This window comes from Jaculus jaculus, chromosome 1 (assembly GCF_020740685.1).
Source record: "Jaculus jaculus isolate mJacJac1 chromosome 1, mJacJac1.mat.Y.cur, whole genome shotgun sequence".
NCBI classification, from domain to species: Eukaryota; Metazoa; Chordata; class Mammalia; order Rodentia; family Dipodidae; genus Jaculus; species Jaculus jaculus.
This window is the reverse complement of record NC_059102.1, coordinates 174,370,699-174,394,402: the sequence shown is the minus strand read 5'-3', so window position 1 is coordinate 174,394,402 and position 23,704 is coordinate 174,370,699. Positions and strand designations below refer to the sequence as shown.

Genomic DNA, 23,704 nt, shown 5'->3' with positions numbered 1-23,704 from the left:
TACATGTATGTGGGCACACCTGTGTGTGTGTGTGTGTGTGTGTGTGTTTGCATGTGTGTATTCCAGAGATTGATTTTGCATGTCTTCCTCCATCACTCTCCTCTTTATTTCCTGAGGCAGGGACTCTCCCATGATCCATAGCTTGCTGATTCAGTGCATGGAGCTAGCTTACTTTCCCTGAGGATCCCCAGTCTACACCTGAAGAATGTGGGGATTACATGTAACCACCAAGCCCACCTGCATTTATGTGGGTACTGGGTGAATATATGTTTAAAGGGGAAATAGGTAAAAATATATTTAAAAACAGAGTAGTGATTAACTTTAGGAAATTTCCTTTGAAAGCACTTTGTCCATTGACTCTTAATATTATTTACAAACCGAATGTTAAAACTGAAGTTTACCTTATCACATTGGCTAAAATTATGTTGTACAGTTTTTTTTCACTTTTTCATTGGATGTGGTTTTACGTATAATCATATACATATATATGATTTGCTGCTAGCCTACTCAGAGAGGAAAGAATAAAAGAGGAGAATAACTTTGTGTTCTCCAGCATGTCTAATTATAGGTAACTTATATGCCCTCATAATTACTCATTGCATATCTAAATTATAAAATACTTTCTTAATGTTATACAAGAAAAATGGTGGCTGAAGAACTTAATAATTAAATTATGATTGTATCTTTGTAAAGAATTTTACTTACTATTCCTATTTTAAACAAATACTTGTTTTAATTACAAGAATTCTCTTTACATAGCTTTTCATTTTTCTCTTTTGAGTGTATGCTGACAGAAAACTATATTACTTGAGATATTTTCAAAATGATTTTCTTCTCTCAGGACAATTAAGCTTTTATTGTTATTTAATTATATAGATGAGAGGATTTTTAAATTTTCAAATAAAATTTAAATATTTAAAGCCACTACATCTGGATCAAACCAAATACACAATTATTCCAACAAGCCTACTGTAAAGTTATTAAAAAAGACATAGCAACTTATTCATAAATCTAGAATAATCAATATTAAATCAAATTTAGTACATTTTATATTCAATTAATGATGTTATTAATTTTTCACTGAAATTTGGGTTTTCCTTCTTTCAGATATTTAATTTCTTCATGCAAAGTTGACAGCAAACAGATGTATATAAATTCAGCAAGCATCCTTTGGTACTTTCTGATGACAAGAGCATGCAAATATTCTGCTCTGTGTTCTTCTTGTTCTGTTGGTAAAAAACATTATGATTCTTTTTTAAAAAATGTTTTATCTTTATTTATTTATGAGACAGAGAGGGAGAGATTGGTCATGCCAGGGCCTCTAGCCATTGTAATTGAACTCCAGAAGCATGCACTGCCATGTGCTTTTGGCTTACATGGGTTTTGGGGAATTGAACCTATATCCTTAGGTTTAGCAGGCAAGTGCCTTAACCACTAGCCCATTCTCCAGCCCACATTCTGATTATTTTTTTTTCTGTTCCATACAGCCATCTTTTCATCAGCCACCTTGTGAACCATTTATCCCTTATGAATACCTGCTATTCCTCTGATGTCACACCCATCTTGATTTGGAGCCTGGTAGAGGGACCTAAAACCATCTCCTATAACTGCAAGTTATACACCTTTCCCTTACACTTCTTCACCTGTACCGAGACACTCATATTACAGCCATCGGCTTTGATCACTGTTTTCCCCTGGAAGCCCCACCAAAGACATGATTATCAGATATGACAAAGTGTTATCTCTTAATTTTGAATACCTGGACTGATGGGGCTGCTCATTCTAGAATGATCTATACAATCCAGTTGCCTTCTCCAGTGCTGAAGAACTTGATTAATACTTTTGTGATGTTTTTTCTTTGCTAAAAAGTATCTTTACTGATATGTATACCACTGGTGTCTTTGTGTTGCAAATTCAGGGATCATCACATTAATGGTTTACTATTGTGTTTATCTCCTAGGGCATTACATTTATCACTATAAGAACCCATTTGCCTAAAGGAAGGACACAGTCCTCTCTACATGTGGGTCTTACATCACTGTGGTGCTCTTAGTTTTTGGAACTGCAATATTTTCTTACCTTAGACCTGCTGATGCTTCCCCAAAGCATAAAGTGACTGCACTATTTCTTCTATCACTGCTGCTATGTTCAGTCCCCTCATCTGCACATTGAAAACACAGACATGAAAAATGCCATGAAGAAAGGCTGATGCAAAATCTGTCCAATGGAAGCAGCAAGTTAATTTGAAGAATTTTATTAGGTATAATAATATATAATATTATATAATAATATAATAAATAGCATATACTATCTAATAATACATGATAAATTAATAATTATAAAATATTTAAATTATTATAAAATAAGGAATGATATAAATTATTGTAAACAACTGTAAAATAAATAAAAATCATAAAAAGAATAATGTGCATTAAATAACTAAATATTATGTCTTAAAAGTCTCAGTATCTCTGTTGGATTGAGAAAAGTCAATAGGGTTTAGACTTTAAAGTAACAAGATGTAATCAAATATTAAAATTTTTTTGTTTATTTTTATTTATTTGAGAGTGACAGAGAGAAGGAGGCAGAGAGACAGAGAGAGACAGATAGAGAGATTGAGAATAGACGTGCCAGGGCCTGCGGGCACTGCAAACGAACTCCAGACACGTGCACCCCCTTGTGCATTTGGCTATTGTGGGTCCTGGAGAATCGAGCCTTGAACATGGGTCCTTAGGCTTCACAGGCAAGTGCTTGACCACTAAGCCATCTCTCCAACCCTGTAATCAAATACTGATAATAAGGTTGTAATCACAATTATGTGGACTGTTGAGATGTTTCTTAAAGGAAATCTGAATAAAAATATATAAGATAAAATTATATTTAACAGTAATATAGACTGAAAAATATTTTAAGGATGATTTTATTAAACTTTTTATGATTTGAGTCCTTATAAAAATACACATATTTTGCAGTAGTATAGAAATTAAAATTTACAACTACATACAATTAAGTTTTTTTAGATGGTCTCACATATATCATCTAGGGCTTCTCAGAAATCAGTCCTGGAGCAGAGAATTGAGTATAATAAAATATGTTCTAGAGTAGATATTGGGTCAATGCCTGGACTTTCCATTAAAGAAGCAATGATAGTTCAGAATACCAAAACCAGTTATAACAAATAAAAGAACTTTTCTCATAAAATTAAATCAAATTTTAAAATTCTAGGTATTTTCTGTCCCTATATTGTAATTTTTAAGGGCTATAGTGAGAAAGACATAATAGCAAAAGGCAAATAAAATGTGCTCTAGAAACAAACAAACAAACAAGCAAAAAAAAACCCAAGCAAATTATAGTAGGATAGTATTGTGTTATTTTACGACATGCTTTAAATATAAAGCAAGATACGTCTGATATGTTTTCTAAGGAAACTAGAAGAAAATTTCATCAAATATGTTTCTGCCTTTTTTTTTTGTTTAAAAAATGCTTCCAGGCTAAAAAGGTGGCTTAGCAGTTAAGGCACTTGCCTGCAAAGCCGAAAGACCCAGGTTTGATTTCCCACCACCCACATAAGCCAAATGCATAAGGTGGTACATGCATCTGGAGTTCAACTGCAAAGGCTGGAGGCCCTGGTGCACCCCTTCTCTCTCTCTTTCTCTCTTTATGCCTCTCTCTGTGTATCTCAAATAAGTAAATAAAAATAAAAATTTGAAAAGGTGCTTTCATAGGAAACAGTATATCATTAGAAGAAAGGACTGGATAACAACGTTATATGATGATGAAGATAAAGATACACAAAACATTTAGAATATGGAAATGCAGCACAAGAGTTACAAGCATTTTGAAGCATGATAAAAAAAATGATCAGTTAAGATGAGGGACATAAACACATTTCAAGTTCTCAGAGGGAAACTTTAAGCATCATGTCAGTTACTAATAAGACAAATTCCTCTTCTGAAAAGCTATCACAAGATACTTATTAGTTCAAAGGTTGAAAAATAAAATATTTAATGACTAATCCATTACCAATTTTGATTTCATTGTTTATGGGATGGGGACAATGTGAAACTGCTTAACAATAACTCCAAATCTTTATACTAATTGGTTTCATTGTTACTAAAGTAAAAATTAATCTTCCTTATTTAAATATTAAAATATTTCTGAGAAGAAACAGCTGTCATCTTTTCACTTTTTTGATTAGTCTCACATATACAGAATATCTGCTTATGTCATTAGCCACCACTTTTTAACAATAAAATAGCTGAATCTAATAGGCTAGCAAAGTTACATGAACCCCCCTGTGCAGATCACTGGAAAAGCCTGCCTTAAACCCAGCCCCAATGGTCTGGTTTTCTTGCTAAACCAAAGGTCATGATATCCCCAGTGCTCTTGGCTTTGGGCAGTGCCTAGGATTAGACTTGCCATTAGGCTTGCTAAAATTGTCATTATAGCATCCAGTCTGGTCTCTGTAAATATATTTTCTTAGCTTACCCAATTCCATGCCAGATGTTTGGCCCCAGACTACAAAACATTCAGGTGTCAGATAACACTAGAGTCAGATGGGCTTCTAAAACCCCTGTACTTGGAGCTGTCCTGGGGCAAGGTCAGGGCCCCAGGATAAGGTATCAGCTCAGCACCTGTGGACACCAGCTTTGAGGCTATCCAAAGCCAGGAGGTCTATTGTCCCACCTTCCTTAGCAGCTTCTGGGACCTCATATCTAGGAGACTTGGAGTCCAGGATTGTCCTACAGACCCAAGATCCAGTGTCATCTAAGTTAACCCAGGTTGTATGCTATACCAGATGGATAACGGCACCACATACAGCCCTGCAGATGCAGGATTGACACAAGCCAATCTTGGTAGTGAGCCAGCTCCTGAGAACTAAAGTTCTAAGCTTGTCACGGTGTAACAAATCATCTGTAAACTCATGATGTAGACAATCATCTGTAAATTCAAGTCCAAGGCCAAACTTGTGGACAAGATTTCAGGCCATTCCCTGTAGATACAATCTCAAGTTCACACTTCCAGAATTCGAATCCAGACTTAGCCATATAGACCCTGGAGGGAAGCATTCTAGTCAGCCTGACACATAAACAACCTACTGGGCATTAGTGCTTCCTCTGCCTTATTGGGGAACCCATAGCATTTTAGCAAACCTGCCCGTGGACTTGGTTTTATAAACTCAGTAGAGTGACTGGCATTGCTTAAAAAGAGAAAAAAGAAGAAAAATAATTTTAGAGCTCAAGTTGAAAAACAATAGAAAAACTGAAATCAAGAGCTTTACTAGTGGAATTGGCCAGTAGCAAATAAACCTGTAAATACAAAGACTGGTTATATGAAAAAAATATAGTTAAAAGGTGAAGAAAATGAAGAAGGAATGAATAAACTTACAGGACTTATAGAAAGTATAAAAATATTTTTTTAGCTTCTGAAGAGGGAACCAATGGGCTAAAAACCTCAAAGAATTACTATAAGAAAGTATTTCCTAATGTAAGGAAAGGTATAAATATCTATGTACAAATGTGTAAAAGTGTCTAGGAGCTCTCTTCATGTGCTGTGGGATGACACACCTTCTTAGTGAATGAGGTCTGCCACATGAGTATAAGGATGCCACAGACTGGCTGATGAACCAGAAATCATATTGCAATCCTTTGAGGTGGAAAATGAAGTACTAAGCACTAAACAGGCATTTTTTAACTAAAAATCTGACTCTGACTCCTTTTCTGTTTGCACTTTTCTTCCCCAGTGGATGGTGCGAGCTTAGAGCAGGAAACAAAATCCCTGCTGCGGCTGCAGTCACCACTGCCACCACCTCTCCACTAGTTCCGAAGTTCTGCTGTAGTTACCTTCTTTCTGGGACAGAGCCCCTGACCAGAAGCAGTTGATGGAAGGAAAGTTGTTCATTTTGGCTTACAGTCTTGAGGGGAAGCTCAACAATGGCAAGGGAAAGCATGGCATGTACAAAGGCTGGGCACCACTTCTGTCTGTCACAGCAGATGGAAACAACAGCAAGACAGTGAGCTGAACTCGAGCAAAGCAAAGCTGGCTATAACACCCCTAAGGCTGGCCCCAAACACACACCTGCTTCAGCAAAGCTCCACCTCCCAAATTGCCTTCATCTGGGGGAAAAGCATTCAAAACACAGTAATTTATCGAGGACCCATTTATACCACCACAGGAGAGGAGAGAAGGGGATGAGTAGAGACTCACACTAAGCAGGCTATGGTGGCTGTTATGTGGACTTTGAATGTTTGGACATGTAACTGAATGGGGCTGGGACAATTCTCAGTGCATAAAGTGCTTGCTATATAAGCATTAGTACCCGAGCCTGGATCCCCAAAACCCACCCAAAACAGGATTCTGTGGGAGGTTTCTATAATCCCAGTGGGCTTCTGGTGAGAAGAAAGGTGAAGACATGAGAATTTCCTGGCCTGGAAAATGCAGTAAGAAACAATGCCAAGAATGGAAAAGACTTTGTCTCAAACAAGGTAATGTGAGGACTGACACCAGAAATTATGCTCTACCCCCAACACCCACTATGGCACATGTGTGTTAGACACTCACACATTCACATACAGGAAACACACACACACACACACACACACACATACACACATGACATATAACTAAGGCTTAATTGTTTGCCAAAAAAACCCCTCACTTCTGCAAAAGGAGTGAATCACAATGGGAAACATGTATGCTAATTCCCTTCTCTGTATTAGTTACTGATTTGGAAGGAAGGAGGAAAAAGTGGGAAGGTAAGATGTTAGATTGTTTCTTATAGCTAGCAGCATATGAGTAAAAATAGTTTAGTTCTTTGCTGAAGGGTCCTTTCTCACATCTTAAAATGTGGAGCCCTTGGGAAGAATTAGGTAGGAAGAAGGAAAGAACAAGGTGATAGAAGATGCTTCTCAAGTCTGACCATAATTAGAGAGGAAAGCAAAAGTCCATGGTGCAGAATGCACACATCTGCTTTAGTAAGAGCCAGTATAGGAAGCTATTTTAACTAGGCAATACGCTGTAGGAAAGTTTTAAATTGAAAGAGACTTTAAAAGCCATGCTTTTATGGATGTGTAGTGTGAGTGCATGCCTGTGTGCTGCTATGTGTATACATGCATGTATGTACATGATGGCATGTGCACACACATGTATATGTGCATGGAGAGGCCAGGGGTCTTCTCTCCCTCTCCACCTTATATTTTGGGTCAGTGTCTCTTGCTCAATCTACAGTTCACCAATTCTGTAAGACTACCTGGGTAGGAGGCCCTTGGTACCCTGCTGATCCCTTCCTAGATCTAGGATCACAGATGCTACCTGCTGCACCCAGCGTGAACATGGGTACTGACGATTCTAACATGGCCTCATGCTTGGGTAGCAAGCGCTATGTCCATTGAGCAATCTCACCAAACCCTGAGTTAGACAAATGCAGAATGAAAGAATTTCCACAGGCTGGCTCCTAAACCTATGGGACATGGAGGCTGATGAGCTTATTCTGAGTGCCATGGAAGTGGAGAACAACCTCATCAAGACAAAGGCCATATAACCCGAGGTGATATGAGAGAAACAAGTCCCTGACGGATTAGGTAGACAAGCCATTAAGGGCGTTTTGATTATCACAGCCTTACTGATGTTCCATTGATAACAGGGAATGGAAAAAAAAAACATTAGGGGAAAGATGGGCATTACTGGGAAATGGGGAAAATGTGGCATTTGATGCCCAATTTACTTGGTCAGGTGAACCAAAAATCTGAAGAAAACAGTAAATTCAGGAGGGTATCAGAACAAGTATGAGGCTTTAAGGTTTTTGTTTACCAAATGGTGGAATATGATCTTTAAATTAGGAGATTGACCAAAAAGAATTCCATGAGGAACTAACATTGAATAAAGAAATGGGCATGAATTAGTAGGACATATGACTATCGGGGCAAAATAGAAACATATAGGGAAAGACACAAAGAGGAAGTTTAAAAGGTAGAGGACGGTTCAATAATTGTAGTTAGAATAAAGGAAAGTAAAATTATTTGAGAGGACTACAGAGGAAAATTACAGTGGTTAAAATTGCATGGAATATTATGGGCTTTGCTTAGGTGTTGCTTTTAATACTATTCAATTTGAAATAAAAGGAAAGAGGCAAGTTCATAGGAAGACCAGAAGGGGAAGGTGGTTGAAGTTTGAATTTGAACAAGAGGTCTGAATTAAAACTTTTTAAAATTGTTTTTTATTAATTAGTTTTGTATTCAGCAAATACAATCAGTTTGGTACCGTTATTAGGCTCATCTGTGACCTACCCCCTCCTCTTGGCCCCTCCTTGTTGAGGTATATGGGTCATGCACTGTGGAGTTAGCCCTCAGTTATGGGTAGCATAAATGTCTCTGCATGTCATGACCCAACATGTGGCTATGACATTCTTTTCGCCCCTTCTTCCACAAAATTTCCCTGAGCCATGTTGGGTTCATTTTTGGTCTGCTTCAGTGCTGAGGTGTTGGGGGCCTCTGAGGCTCTGGCTCTCTGATTTGGTAGGAGTTGATTTTTCTCTGTGTTGGTCTCCTTCCCCCTTGTGCTGGTATCTGGTTCACCAGGAAAACAGTACCCTTGCTAGTTTTGCCAATTTTTCTTAGTTTCAGCTGGGGCCCTTTTGAGGTATGATATGGTGGCTCTCTCCCCAGGACCTACATCTATCTGAAAAAGGGAAGCAGATTCTCAAACGGAGGGTTAGTTAGCATCAGGACAATTGAGCTAACCCTTACTTTTTTTTTAATAGACAATTTAATAGGTGTGGCCCCCTTGTATCCCATGATTGATGTAGCTTGATATTGGAGAGAGGGCTTATATTTGGATATGGTTCTGTCCTGTTTACCAGCTGCAGTTATGGGTCCCATACCACTGAGGGGATCAGCTAGCCAAACAAGAGCAGTTGGTTCCCACCATGGCTGTGTGCCACTATTGCACTTGTGTGGGCATCACAACAAGTTATTTGTTGCTAAGTAGGTTAGACCATGAGTTGTTTGGACAGATATTGGTCATTTTCCCCCAGTTGGCATCGAAGGGATGGGAAACACAAATCTAGACCCAAACGGCAATGGTACCATAAAATTCTATTTCCTAAAAGGCAGACCAAATGTGGCTGAACCTTCACCAGGCCCTTACAGGGAACACCTGAACCACAAGACATTGAAGAGGGTAGTATCAAGGCTAACCTTAATCTTCTACATCTCCTCTCCCTCCCCCCCTTCTCTCTAACTCTTGTATATTAGTTATCTTTTTCCTCATTTTCTTAGTGGGCACTGACCTGTAACTCCTAGTACCAGCATGGGCCTATCATCCACAATGAGCTTTTGAACAGAGAGACCTACAAGGTTTCCTAAAAGACAGACAGATTTCTGTCAGAGTACTTGATGACCCAACAAAGGTTAGTGGTAAGACCCTACTGCTGAAGACACCATATGCAGTTGACATGTAAAATGGGATGGCATGGCTGGAAGCTAGAAGAGAGTCAGTCCCCAGATAGTGCGTCTAGTGCTGAGTTAAAACTTTTAAAGTAATTTCATGTAGGAAGTGCTTTAAACTATAAAATGCTATAAAAGGACTAAGGTTTAAAATAAAATAATCTGCAAAAGTCAATTTTTTTTTGTTGTTTTTTGTTTTTAGCGGTAGGGTCTCACTCTTGTCCAGGCTGACCTGGAATTAACTATGTGGTCTCAGGGTGACCTCAAACTCATGGTAATTTTCCTACATCTGCCTCCTGAGTGCTGGAATTAAAGGTGTGCACCACCACGCCTGGCTGCAATAGTCAAATGTTTAAAAAAAAAAGTTTAGCTGAGTAAGAACAAGCAAAAAAGTGAAATAGTTGTTATATGCTTAACAGGAATGGTTGAAGAGTATGTTTACCCCAAAGTCAAGTGAAAATAAATGAACTGGGAGAATAATAGTGACTAACTCCGCAAAGCCTTGGACATATGCAATGAAAGTCATTGACAACTTTGATATATAAGTATCAACAAAATATCTAGCTAGTTCAGCTGGCTGTGAAGATATCTTACAAAAAAATTCACTATACAAATTAGAAACAGTGAGTACAGGAAAAGAAATCAGAATTAAAGTTAGGAAGGGAAAGGAATGGGGATGACAGGTATTTTTTTTTTCAGATGAGAGAAATGCATTTATTTTGTTAAGGAATAAATTCTAAAATTATAATGCCTATACAAATCGAAAGTGAACTCATAGAAAGGATTTCAAGTTAATATTTAATATAGAAGCTAATAAGACATTGCCTTTGATTTAGAGCACAAAATTATGTACATTTAAGGTATAAGTGCCAAGATGAAGTTACACATGGATGAAGAAAGGCTGGCACAATTGGTAAACACACAAAGTACCAGTCACTTTAATTTCTATGGACAGACATGCTAACTCTTGTTGTTATTTTTTGTAAATTAAATATAATTCAATATATAAATATAATTCCTACTGACATGTCAGAGGAATGTCAACTCAATGAGAGCCAAGTCAGGACACTCTTATAGCCCCCTAGCATTTTGTCCTGTGGTATTTTGGATCATGTAAGATACCCCTATGGAGAGGGAAACTGATAAAGAGATGTTCATGGGATGTAGAAGGGAGGAGATCCTGTGTGGAAACAAAGAATATTAAAATAGAAAACTTCTTTTTATTGATTGGGTTTCAAATGACTTTTCATCTCTCTATGTTAATAATCCTTCAAAATTTTATTCTAAGAAAAATTTTCAATAGAAATGTTTGTATTAACATCAAGTGTTATTTTCATAGCAACAACAAAAATGTTTCTGAAACAGAGATGCAACTGATTCAGACCTCTGCCAGGTGTCACACCAGAGACCAGCGATGCTTTCTCTGACATGTTTCTTGTTCAAGCTCTACTCTGGAGTTTCAGAGCAACTGCCAAAAGGTAGATGAAAAAAAAGAATTGAGTTACATAGGAACATAGATAGGAGGAAAGGTGTCTCATAACAGCATGATATTTTTATCTTGGGAAAATATAATTGTGGGAGGAATATAAAACGCTATGAGGAGTAGTAGGTAAGGCATTTGAGAAACATTGTAATCTATAAAACTGCTACCTTAGCATATTCTCTGGTGGAGGTACAAATTGAAGGCATTTTAAAGTAATTTTTGAAAGCTGGGCGTGGTTTCACTAGTGCAGTGATAAAGAACAATGTGCTGGATGGCTGCTTGGCGTTCACCGGGGCTTCCGCCCAGTAGAAGAAAGTACCGGTGAAGTCAGGAAGAAGTGCAAGCCAGAACGTACCAGAAAACAAGGACAACAAGCGGCCGGCTCAGCCCAGACGACAGCAAACATTTCCTCAGAGATGGTGGTACATATGTCACCAGCTAGAGCACATGGGTGGCTTGTTCTCCTGTTAAAAGTTTTAGGCAGAAGCATCTTCAAGAAGCTGTAAGGTGGAAGGCACAGGTGCCTTTCTGTCTATCATATCCCCTGAGTAAGATGTGGAGCCAGAGTCGCTTTATAGCGTTCTTCATGTCCATGTTTCTGAGTGTATACATCAGATGGTTGAGCATGGGTGCAATGATACTATAAAAGAGAGCAAATACTTTGTCTTCTGGTAAAGTCTTTGCTGGTTGAATATAAATAAACAGTAAAGGAGCAAAAGCAAAGGACCACTAAGGTGATGTGTGAACTGCAGGTGGAAAGAGCTTTGTGCTGGTTCTCCGAAGAGTAAGACCTGATGGTATACAAGATCACAGCATAGGATATCAACAGGACCACAAAAGTCACCAATCCCATCAAGCCAGAATTAGCAATGACCAACACACCAATTTTTCTGGTGTCAGTACAGGCCAGTTTCAGCAGAGGATACACATCGCAGAAGTAGTGATCTTTCATTGGGGCCACAGTAGGGTAAGAAGATGACCAGGAGAAACTGACCAAAGGAATGTAGGAATCCCCTGGCACAGGAAGCAGCAATCATGACATCAGCACCTCTGCCTGCTCACGATGACACTATAGTACAAGGGCTTGCAGATGGTCACGTAGCGGTCGTAGGCCATTCCTATAAGGATGAACACCTCAATACCCCCAAAGAAGTGCAAGGTAAACAGCTGGGTCATGCAGCCATTGTAGGAAATGGATTTCTTCCTTGCTAGCAAGTCAGTGATCAGCTTGGGGGTCACAGTAGATGTGTAACATGGGTCTGAGAGAGAGGGGTAACACTGAAAGAAATACATGGGCTGATGGATAAGTTTACTACAAGTGATAGAAACCATGATGAATAGGTTGTCAATCAAAATTGCAATGTAACAAAGTAAGAACAATAAAAAGCAGATTATCTCTATTTCCTTTACCTGAGAAAGTCCTGAAAGAATAAATTCTGTGACATTATTCCTATAATCCATGAACCAGAGACATCTGTAGCGTCCTGAAATTATATAAGTTGTAAGTCAGTGTGAAATGTATTTAGATATACTGGCACCTATCAGCCACCTGCAGCAGCAGCTTATGTGGAAAATTTTTCCGAGATTGAAGAACATATAAATTTCATTTTTCTTTAAGTATTTCTAAAAGGGAGTTGTGTCACTGTCTTGAAAACACTAGTTCTGGTAAATAGCTTTTGGTTCTTAAAATATAGATAATGAAGATTTTTAGAATAAAAACCTGTTGTTTCTTTTCTGTTTATTATTGGTATATATATATATATATAAAAGGTGAAAATACTTACAATTCAAATGTATAAAGTATAATACATGAGCAATAGTATACATGAGAAACATCCTATATGTGTCTTGTTTTGTTTAGAAATGTACTTGGAAGATCAATATATGTATTAAAATCTCAAGGCATTTGTACATGGTTTCTCTTTTATTTAATTTACAAATCTACTTCATGTTAAATAAAGGACTGTGTTTTACAATACATCAAAAATAAGAATTTTGGGGTCGGGCTGGAGAGATGGCTTAGCGGTTAAGCGCTTGCCTGTGAAGCCTAAGGACCCCGGTTCGAGGCTCAGTTCCCCAGGTTCCACGTTAGCCAGATGCACAAGGGGGCGCACGCGTCTGGAGTTCGTTTGCAGTGGCTGGAAGCCCTGGCGCGCCCATTCTCTCTCTCCCTCTATCTATCTTTCTCTCTATGTCTGTCACTCTCAAATAACTAAATAAAAAATGAGCAAAAAAACTATTAAAAAAAAAAAGAATTTTGGGGTAGTAATAACAGATATAGTTTGGATTTTACAGTCTCACCCAATGCCTTAATCAGCTGCTTAAATCTGCTTCTAATAAATTTAGGTACACAGATCACTTAACATTTTTACTTAACACTTCTGAAAGCATACAATACTTTTCTAATCGCTAGCATTGCCAGTCTTAATATCTCAGGGTAACTATCAATCATCCCTCTTAGAATAACCTCTTCCTATTCATTGTCATTAAGTAATATGATTCCTACTATTCATATTTTTGTATTAATAGCTTTGTATATTAATAACAATTAGTTTGGATTGTCTGGCCAATCCAGTCTCTGTCTCTGCCTCCCCAGTGCTGGAATTGTAAGCATTCATCACCATGTTTGGTATACTTTTCATGGGTTCTAGGACTTGAACTTAAGTACTCAAGTTTGTCCAAGCACCTTAGTGATTGAACTATCTCTCCATCTTCTTCCTTCACATCCTTTAGATGGCATATTCAAATATGTTTTTAAAGTACTTTGTAAGAATATCTTCTCAGACCAAACATAAAAAATTAAAAAACAATAATCAGAAAAATGAATTGGGATATTAAAACACATTAGTTTATTGTTTCTGAATATTTCAGCTAAGCTAAAATTTATTTTTAAGATAATTACAAGATTGTATCTAATTTTGTCTATTAAAAAACTGTGTGTACAAAAGCAGCATAATTTAATTTACTTTAAACTAAATGCAAACTTCATATGATAAATATTTTGAAACTTATAACTGAATCACTTGAATGTATTATGTCCATTATTTTGTGTATCCTAACTTATGAATGTAAACAAAAATCATCTGTTTCCACAGTTATACAACATACACTGTCATTGTATAATTAGATACTTTAAAAACTGAACTATCTTGTCACCTTTATCAGTGATTTTAAGCACATCATGTCCCTTTAATTAGAAGCAGCTTGGTTTTGAATAGTACTATTAAAGTAAATCTTCATAAACTATCTCTGAATCTGACCTGACCTGGAAGTCTTTCCCACAGATAGAAGGGATCAGAAGCTGGAGCTGACGGACGGCTAGTCACCTTTCTTACAAACACATCAGAATAAATTTACAATGACAAACATAGGCTGTTTTTTATCACCATTGAGAAATTATTCTAATCCTGAAATCATAACAAAGCTTTCTTTCTCTCAGAAAGCAATATTTCTTCCATTGTCATCCTTCATAGCCTGCTACATTATATCCATTAAACATGGCTGCTTTCATGCCATCCATCCAAGTTCTCAGAGATCTCCACAACAGGTAGTTTAAATTCCAGTCTCCTTCCCACGATACCTTTATGGATTTTATGGGAGGGAAAGTTGAGATTTTACCACTTTTTGGAACTAGAATTTTATCAGAACTGCTCCCTACAGGTAGAGGGGATATAAGACTATATATAACCTTTGTAAAATAAGTAAATCTATGTCTTTTAATACTTAAATTGCTTCATATTATTTATTTGGTTGATTAATACATATTATAGCTCAGTTCTCTAAGGAAACTTCAGCATGGTAAGTGATGTGGCCATAGCCTTAACATTTTTTTAAAATTTAATTATTTATTTATTTATTTGAGAGCGACAGACATAGAGAGAAAGATCGAGGTAGAGAGAGAGAATGGGCACGCCAGGGCTTCCAGCCACTGCAAACGAACTCCAGACGCGTGTGCCCCCTTGTGCAACTGGCTAACGTGGGACCTGGGGAACCGAGCCTTGAACCGGGGTCCTTAGGCTTCACAGGCAAGTGCTTAACCACTAAGCCATCTCTCCAGCCCAACATTTTGTTTTTTATCGTGAACATAATGCAAAATTAAACAAGATCATATGAGTATCATTTGTGTTTTCAATCGTCTGACTTTTGGACATACTATATAAATTTTATGAACCTAACCCTCTAGTCCATCATGTAAGGAAGATACAAAAGAGGCCATGTTGATTTGCCTAAAAGTAATTCATCACTCCCTACTCCCTGAAATGTATTGTACTAAGCAGGCAAGCACAAAAGCCACTGCAGGTGCACTGAGATTTCTGTTTAGTAAGAAGTATCTTGCTTAGCCACTAGTAAATATGTAAATAAATCAGAAATCTGAAGGATTGCATAAACTAGATACAACGTTAACATTTTATTAATTAGATACTGCCTGGAAACATAATCTTGCAGGATACTCAATTCCTTCCATTTTTCATTGCTTTATATTTCCATCTTTTTACTATTCAATATACACTTGACAGTACAATACTAATAGTAAATCTGAATAATCTTGAAGGTAGAACTTACCTTTTCTTTTTTTAAATTTTTTTTAATTATTATTTGCATTTTCCATGATTATATAAAAAAAAATCCCATGGTAATTCCCTTCGTCCCCACCTCCCACACTTTCCCCTTTGAAATTCCATTCTCCATCATATTACCTCCCCATCACAATCATTGTACTTACATATATACAATATCAACCTATTAAGTACCCTCCTCCCTTCCTCTCTCTTCCCTTTATGTCTACTTTTTAACTTACTGGCCTCTGCTACTAAGTATTTTCATTCTCACGTAGAAGCCCAATCATCTGTAGCTAGGATCCACATATGAGAGAGAACATGTGGTGCTTGGCTTTCTGGGCCTGGGTTACCTTACTTAGTATAATCCTTTCCAGGTCCATCCATTTTTCTGCAAATTTCATAACTTCATTTTTCTTTACTGCTGAGTAGAACTCCATTGTATAAATGTGCTACATCTTCATTATCCACTCATCAGTTGAGGGACATTTAGGCTGGTTCCATTTCCCAGCTATTATAAATTGAGCAGCAATAAACATGGATGAGCACGTATTTCTAAGGAAATGAGATGAGTCCTTTGGATATATGCCTAGTAGTGCTATAGCTGGGTCATATGGTAGATCAATCTTTAGCTGTTTTAGGAACCTCCACACTGCTTTCCACAATGGCTGGACCAGATTGCATTCCCACCAGCAATGTAGAAGGGTTCCTCTTTTTCCACATCCCTGCCAACATTTATGATCATTTGTTTTCATGATGGTGGCCAATCTGACAGGAGTGAGATGGTATCTCAATGTAGTTTTAATCTGCATTTCCCTGATGACTAGTGACGTGGAACATTTTTTTAGATGCTTATATGCCTTTCATATTTCTTCCTTTGAGAATGCTCTATTTAGCTCCATGGCCCATTTTTTGATTGGCTTGTTTGATTCCTTATTATTTAACTTTTTGAGTTCTTTGTATATCCTAGATATTAATCCTCTATCAGATATATAGCTGGTGAAGATTTTTTCCCATTCTGTAGGTTGCCTCTTTGCTTTTTTCACTGTATCTATGCAGAGTAAAATCTTTGTAATTTCATGAGGTCCCAGTGATTAATCTGTGGTTTTATTGCCTGAGCAGTTGGGGTTGTATTCAGAAAGTCTTTGCGAAGACCAACATGTTGAAGGGTTTCCCCTACTTTTCCTCTAGCAGTTTCAGAGTTTCAGGTCTGATGTTAAGGTCTTTAATCCATTTGGACTTAATTTTTGTGCATGGTGAGAGAGAAGAATCTATTTTCATCCTTTTGCAGATATACATCCAGTTTTCAAAACACCATTTGCTGAAGAGGCTGTCTTATCTCCAATGAGTATTTTTGGCATTTTTATCGAATATCAGGTGGCTATAGCTACTTGGGCTTACATCTGGGTCCTCTGTTCTGTTCCACTGATCTACATGTCTGTTTTTGTGCCAGTACCACACTGTTTTTGTTACTATGGCTCTGTAGTATAGGTTAAAATCAGGTATGGTGATACAACCAGCCTCATTTTTGTTGCTCAGTATTATTTTAGATATTCGAGGTTTTTTGTGATTCCAAAAGAATTTTTGGATTGTTTTTTCTATTTCCATGAAGAATGCTTTTGGAATTTTGATAGGGATTGCATTAAATGTGTAGATTGGTTTTGGTAAGATTGCCATTTTCACAATATTGATTCTTCCAATCCAGGAATAGGGGATGTTTTTCGACTTTCTAGTGTCTTCTGCAATTTCTTGTTTTAGTGTTTTAAAGTTCTCATTGTAGAGATTCCTTACTTCCTTTGTTAGGTTTATTCCATGGTACTTTATTTCTTTCTTTATTTTTTTTTTTTGATGCAATTGTGATTGGGAGTGATTCTCTGATTTCATCCTCTGTGTGTTTGTTGTTAGCATATATGAAGGCTACTGATTTCGGTGTATTTATTTTGTATCCTGCTACATGGCTGTAGGTTTTGATCAGCTCTAACAGTTTACTAGTAGAGTTTTTAGGGTCCTTTATGTATCGAATCATGTCATCTGCAAATAATGATAACTTGATCTCTTCCTTCCCAATTTGTATCCCTTTTATGTGTGTCTCTTGCCTTATTGCTATGGCTAATACTTCCAGAACTATATTAAATAAAAGTGGGGACAGTGGACACCCTTGTCTTGTTCCTGATTTTAGTGGAAAAGCTTCCAGTTTTTCTCCACTTAGTAATGTGTTGGCTGTAGGCTTGTCATAAATAGCTTTTGTTATATTGAGGTATGTTCCTTCTATTCCCAGTCTCTGTAGGACCTTTATCATGAAGGGATGTTGGATTTTTTCAAATGCTTTCTCTGCATCCAATGAGATGATCATGTGATTTTTGTCCTTCAACCCATTTATATAATGTATTACATTTATAGATTTGCGTATATTGAACCATCCCTGCAGTTCTGGGATAAAGCCTACTTGGTCAGAGTGAATGATCTTTTTGATATACTCTTGTATTCTGTTTGCCAATATTTTGTTGAGAATTTTTGCATCTATGTTCATGAGGGAGATTGGTCTGTAATTTTCTTTTTTGGTTCTATCTTTGCCTGGTTTTGGTATCAGGGTGATGCTGGCCTCATAGAAGGAGTTTGGTAGAATTCCTTCTTTTTGTATTTCCTGGAAAAGCTTAAGAAGCAATGGTGTTAGCTCTTCCTTAAAGGTCTGGTAAAATTCAGCAGTGAATCCATTTGGGCCTGGCCTTTTTTTAATTGGGAGATTCTTGATAACTGTTCGGATCTCCATGTTTGTTATAGGTCTATTTAAGTGATTAATCTCATACTGATTTAATTTAGGTAGGTCATATAAATCAAGGAAATCATCCATTGCTTTCAGATTTTCATACTTTGTGGAGTATATGCTTTTATAGTATGTCCCTATGATTTTTTGAATTTCTCTGGAATCTGCTGTGATGTTACCTTGTTCATCTCTGATTTTATTAATTTGTGTCTCTTCTCTCTTTCTTTTGGTCAGATTTGCTAGGGGTTTATCAATCTTGTTCATCCTTTCAAAGAACCAACTCTTTGTTTCATTAATTCTTTGGATTGTTTTTTTTTTCTTTTTATTTCATTAATTTCTGCCCTAATCTTTATTATTTCTTCCTGCCTACTGATTTTTGGTTTGCCTCTTCTTTTTCCAAGGCTTTAAGGTGAAGCATTAGGTTGTTTACTTGTGACCTTTCTAATTTCTTAATATTGGCACTTAAGGCTATAAATTTACCTCTTAGAACTGCCTTCATTGTGTCCCAGAGATTTTGATATGTTGTGTTCTCATTATCGTTTGACTCTATGAATTTTTTTATTTCCTTCTTGATTTCTTCATTGACCCATTCATCATTTAGTAGTGTATTGTTTAGTTTCCATGATTTTGTGTATGCTCTATAGCCTTTTTTGCTACTGATTTGTAGTTTAATTCCATTGTGGTCAGATAGAATGCAAGGAATTATTTCAATTTTCCTGAATTTGTTAAGATTTGCTTTGTGTCCTAATATATGGTCTATTTTAGAGAATGTTCCATGTGCTGCTGAAAAGAATGTATATTCTGCAGCCTTTGGATGAGATGTCCTATATATATCTGTTAGGTCCATTTCTTCTATGATCTCATTTAGTCCAGATGCCTCTCTGTTTATTCTTTCCCGGGATGACCTGTCAGTTGATGAGAGTGGGGTGTTAAAGTCACCCACTACCACTGTGTTTGGTGTTATCTGTGACCTTAGTTCTAATTGTGTTTGTTTGATGAATTTGGGAGCCCCCATGCTAGGTGCATATATGTTTAGTATTGTAATGTCCTCCTGTTGGAGTATGCCCTTAATCAATATAAAGTGACCTTCCTTATCTTTCTTGACTAATGTTGGACTAAAGTCTACCTTGTCAGATATTAGGATAGCAACTCCTGTTTGTTTTCTAGGCCCATTTGCTTGAAACACCATCTTCCAACCTTTCACCCTAAGATAATATCTATCCTTTGTAGAAAGGTGAGTTTCTTGGAGACAACAAATTGTAGGATCCTGCTTTTTATCCCAGTCTGCAAACCTATGTCTTTTCGTTGGGGCTTTGAGGCTGTTGATATTAAGAGATATTATTGGAAGGTGTGTATTTATGGTTGCCATTTTTTTGTGTGTGAGCTTCTGATTCTACCTGTGCTCTCTTAACAAGTATTTGAGTATTGCTTGTTTTTTCTAGGTTCCTTATATGTGTGCTTTTCCTTTTCTTCAGCATGGGGGATTCTATCAAGTATTTTCTGTAGAGCTGGTTTTGTCTTCAAATACTCCTTTAAACTGCTTTTGTAATGGAATGATCTTATTTCTCCACCTATTTGAATGGATAACTTCACAGGATAAAGTAACCTTGGTTGACAGTTGTTATCTTTCAGAACTTGGAATATATCACTCCAATCCCTTCTGGCTTTAAAAGTTTGTGTTGAATAATCTGCTGTAATACTGATGGGCTTACTTTTGTAGGTAACTTGTTTTTCTCTCTAACTGCTTTCAATATTTTTTCTTTGGTGTGTGTGTTTGGAAGTTTGATTATAATATGGTGAGGAGAGGTTCTTTCCAGTTTTTTTCTGGCTGGGGTTCTAAAGGCTTCCTGTATCTGTATTGGCACCTCTTTCCCAATTTGGGGGACATTTTCTTCTATGATTTTGTTGAAGACACCTACTATGCCTTTGGAGTGGAATTCTTCTCCTTCTACTATGACCTGAATTCTAATATTTGATCTTTTCATAGTGTCCCGAATATCTTGAAATTCCCACTCATACTTTTCTTTGTCTTTCTCTTTGTTGGACTGTATTAGATCTGCCACCTGGTCTTCTAGCTTAGATATTCTGTCCTCTCCTTCATCCATTCTACTGGTGAGATTTTCTACAGAGTTTTTTATTTCATTAACTGTGTTCTTCATTGCTAGTAATTCTGACTGGTTTTTCTTTATTATTTCTATTTCCTTATTTATGTCTTGTATTGCCTTCTTTTTTTCATGCAATTTGTGTCCTGCATCTTCTTTATTTCCTTTGATTTCATCTTTAAGTTCCTCTTTGACTCCTTTGATTTGTTCTCTGACTTCTTTGAACATATTTACAATCATTCTTTTGAAATCTTTCTCAGGCATTTCCTCTAACTCGTTCTCACTGGAGGTCATTTCTGATGCATTAATACTTTTAGGTGGATTTATATCATCTTGCTTTTTAGTGTTTCTTGTGTTATAATGTATATATTTTTGCATCTTGGATTAAGTTAGTGCTTGTATTTTCTAGCTATCTGGGTATTCTTAGCTGTATCAATTGATTTGATGTTATATATTTTTACGTAGGAGCTTAAGGTGTTAGATGTGGCTCTTAAGACTCTGAGAATATCTACAAAGTTGCTCCTAGGGATTGAGTTTCCCTGCTATGGGGGTATTCAAGTAGGGTGAGTGGAATAAAATACAGGTAGATTCTAAAAGTTAACTAAACACTGTACCCATTCAGTCAAAAACAGCCCCAAGTATGTATGCCAGAGTAGTTATTATAACAACGAGATCCTCTATAAACATAGAGGGTAAGATTTCTGGTCTGTTGTGGGATCTAAATCAGCTTGTGACCAAGTGAGACCCTTCCCTGGTGCAATCCCAGTTACCTTGGATGAGTTTGTTCTCAGTCAAGTTGCTGCCTGGGTCATTGGGCTGTTGTTCTTTTTTCTGGAGCTGGGCACTGGCTTTTCCTGTGGGGCAAACCAAGCCTGGCAACTGGGGCCCTGCAGATCAGCACCCCCACTGCTGGAAGTGCTGCTGTGAAAGCTGCCTCTGCTGGGTCTGTCAGCTGCTGAAGCTGCTGCTGCTGGGCCCACTGCTGCTGCCTTTGCTGCTGCTGCTGTGGTACCTGCCACTTCTGGAGCCACTGCTGCTGCTGAAACTGCTGCTGCTAGGTCAGCTGTCGTTGCCTCTCCTGGCTCTGCTGCTGCTGGGTCTGCTGCTGCTGGTGCTCCTGGGTCTGCTGCTGCTGGGGCCGCTGTTACTGGTGCCAGAGCCGCTGATGTTGCTCCCGATCTCTGTTCCTGCTTGTGCCCTGCTGCCAGCTCAAGTTGGCGTGGCCGGGTCCCAGACTGCTGCTCTGTTCACCAGAGCTGGGCTCAGGCAGTGGGGGAGGGGAGGGAGCCGCAGCTGCTCTGGTTCTCTCGCTGCTCTACGTGTTCTTCTACCACTTGGTCTGCTCCTCCGCTGCTCACTGCCGCTCTCCCTTCATGTTTCCTGAGTTGCAGAGAGCGCGGTGTGAGGGGAAACTCCCGCACCTGGCTTGTCCTGTGGCTGAAGCTGAGCCCGGTGGCTTTCTGGTGCGCCGCCGCAGCGGCGGTTGGTGTTGCTGCTTTAGCCACTTTTGCCGGCCTGTGCGGGCTCTGGAAGCTCTGGATCTCTCCTACTTCGCTGCTGCTTCAGTTTCCTATACACCTCACTTTGTAGTAAAAGTGTGTATTTTGCTGAGTTGTTTTTGGTCTTTTTTCCCCCAAGGCTGCTTTGGCGTGGTTCCTATGCCGCCATCTTAACTGGAAGTCGAACTTACCTTTTCTGAAGGGAAAGGTGTTTTGGTGAACAAGTCTTTCTGGTTCTATCTAGTATTCAAGAGGGACAGAATCTGGTACCCCAGTTTTATGGCAGCAAACATTCATCACCTTCTTCTAAGGGTGTGTTGACTATGTCCCTGGGGATAGTTAAAACACAGACAATTGTAGTGTCTGTCTAATTTGCAGACTTCTTTCCTTGGGAGAATTGTACTTACTCAATGCATTGAGTATCTCTGTGAATTTGGTGATTCTTATTGGGTTTATTTGTCCCAGTGAAGCTGAGCTTTTATTTCCCACTTCCAAGTCTAACAATGCTGACATCATGAAAGCCATCATTCTAAGCCTGTGCATACTTGAAAACTAAATAGGATCATGTTGCAATTTGTTAAGTGAATAGTCATGAAAACTGATGACTCCAAAAGGAAGGATGTGACCTCAGACACAGAAAATCAAGAATAATAGAATCAGAAACTCTGAGTGGCAAATGTGTGAAAAATAGGAGTTATGCCTGTATCTATATAGTTTTTTACACATGATGAACATGCTAATTTGCATAATGTATCATCCAGTAGAACTTTTTAAAAAAAAATCACGAAGTATGACTTTTCCTTTCTTAATCTCCTTGTTCATCTTGCTACTGATATTTGATGTTAGAAACCCATTATAAATCTTAACCCTACAATATAAGCTATTTCCAACCTTTTTACTTTTGTACATTTAAAAATTAAAACAAAAATACTGGAGCTGGAGAGATGACTTAGTTAAGGCTCATGCCTGCAAAACCTAATGACCTAAGTTTGGTTACCCAGTACTCATGTAAACCCAGATACACAAAGTCATGCTGGAGTTCACAACAGCTGAGCGCCCTGACATGCCCATTCTCTCTCTTCTCTATCTCTGCTTACAAATATTTAAAAAAATTAACTGATACATCAAGCCATAAGTATTGTACATATTCATTTGTTATCATGTTTTAACTGTATCCATATTCTTAGACATGTATTATAATTTATAGTAGTGAAGGAATTCAAAATCCTTTCTTCTTGCTTTAACGTTCTTGCTATCTGTACTCGCTCTACTGTGCACAGCAGAACTTTGATCTAACTGGAACATTGCACCCATTGATCTATCTTCTGGCCTTTCTCCCTCCCCTGAATCCCATTTGCATCTCTGATTATTGATGCTCTACTCTTAACCTCTGTGAATGTTTAGACTGCAAGTAAGATCCTGTGGTGCTTGTCTCAGAGCCTGGCTTATATCACTGAGTCTATGGACCTAGTTCCATTCACCTTGTTGGGCATGGTAGGATTTCATTCTTTTTGTGTCAGAACTTATTTTTTTTTCTCATGGCTGATTTTTGGTAGCTGTATCCTCTAAAAGCATTTTATTTCACACACCATATTCCTCAAGCCTGTTCTTTTGTCATCGTCAGGTATATATGTGAGTATTTCAGTAGCATGAATTATATTCACAATATTAGAAGTCATTACCACCATATGTATATAAAACATTTTCATCACCCCAAATGGAAAACGTGTAACTACTAAATGATTCCCCACTCCTCCCACTATTTTGCTTCTGGATACCTTTAATGTACTCTCTATCTCTATGACTATGTCTGTTCTTAGCATTTAAAATTACAACATTTGAACTTTTTATGTGTTA

At 37.7% G+C, this 23,704-nt stretch overlaps 1 pseudogene; it reads right to left on the bottom strand.

Moving 5' to 3' along the window:
* Nucleotides 1-11,418: 11,418 nt before the first annotated feature.
* Nucleotides 11,419-12,387, bottom strand: LOC101601366 (annotated as a pseudogene).
* Between the last annotated feature and the right edge of the window lie 11,317 nt (nucleotides 12,388-23,704).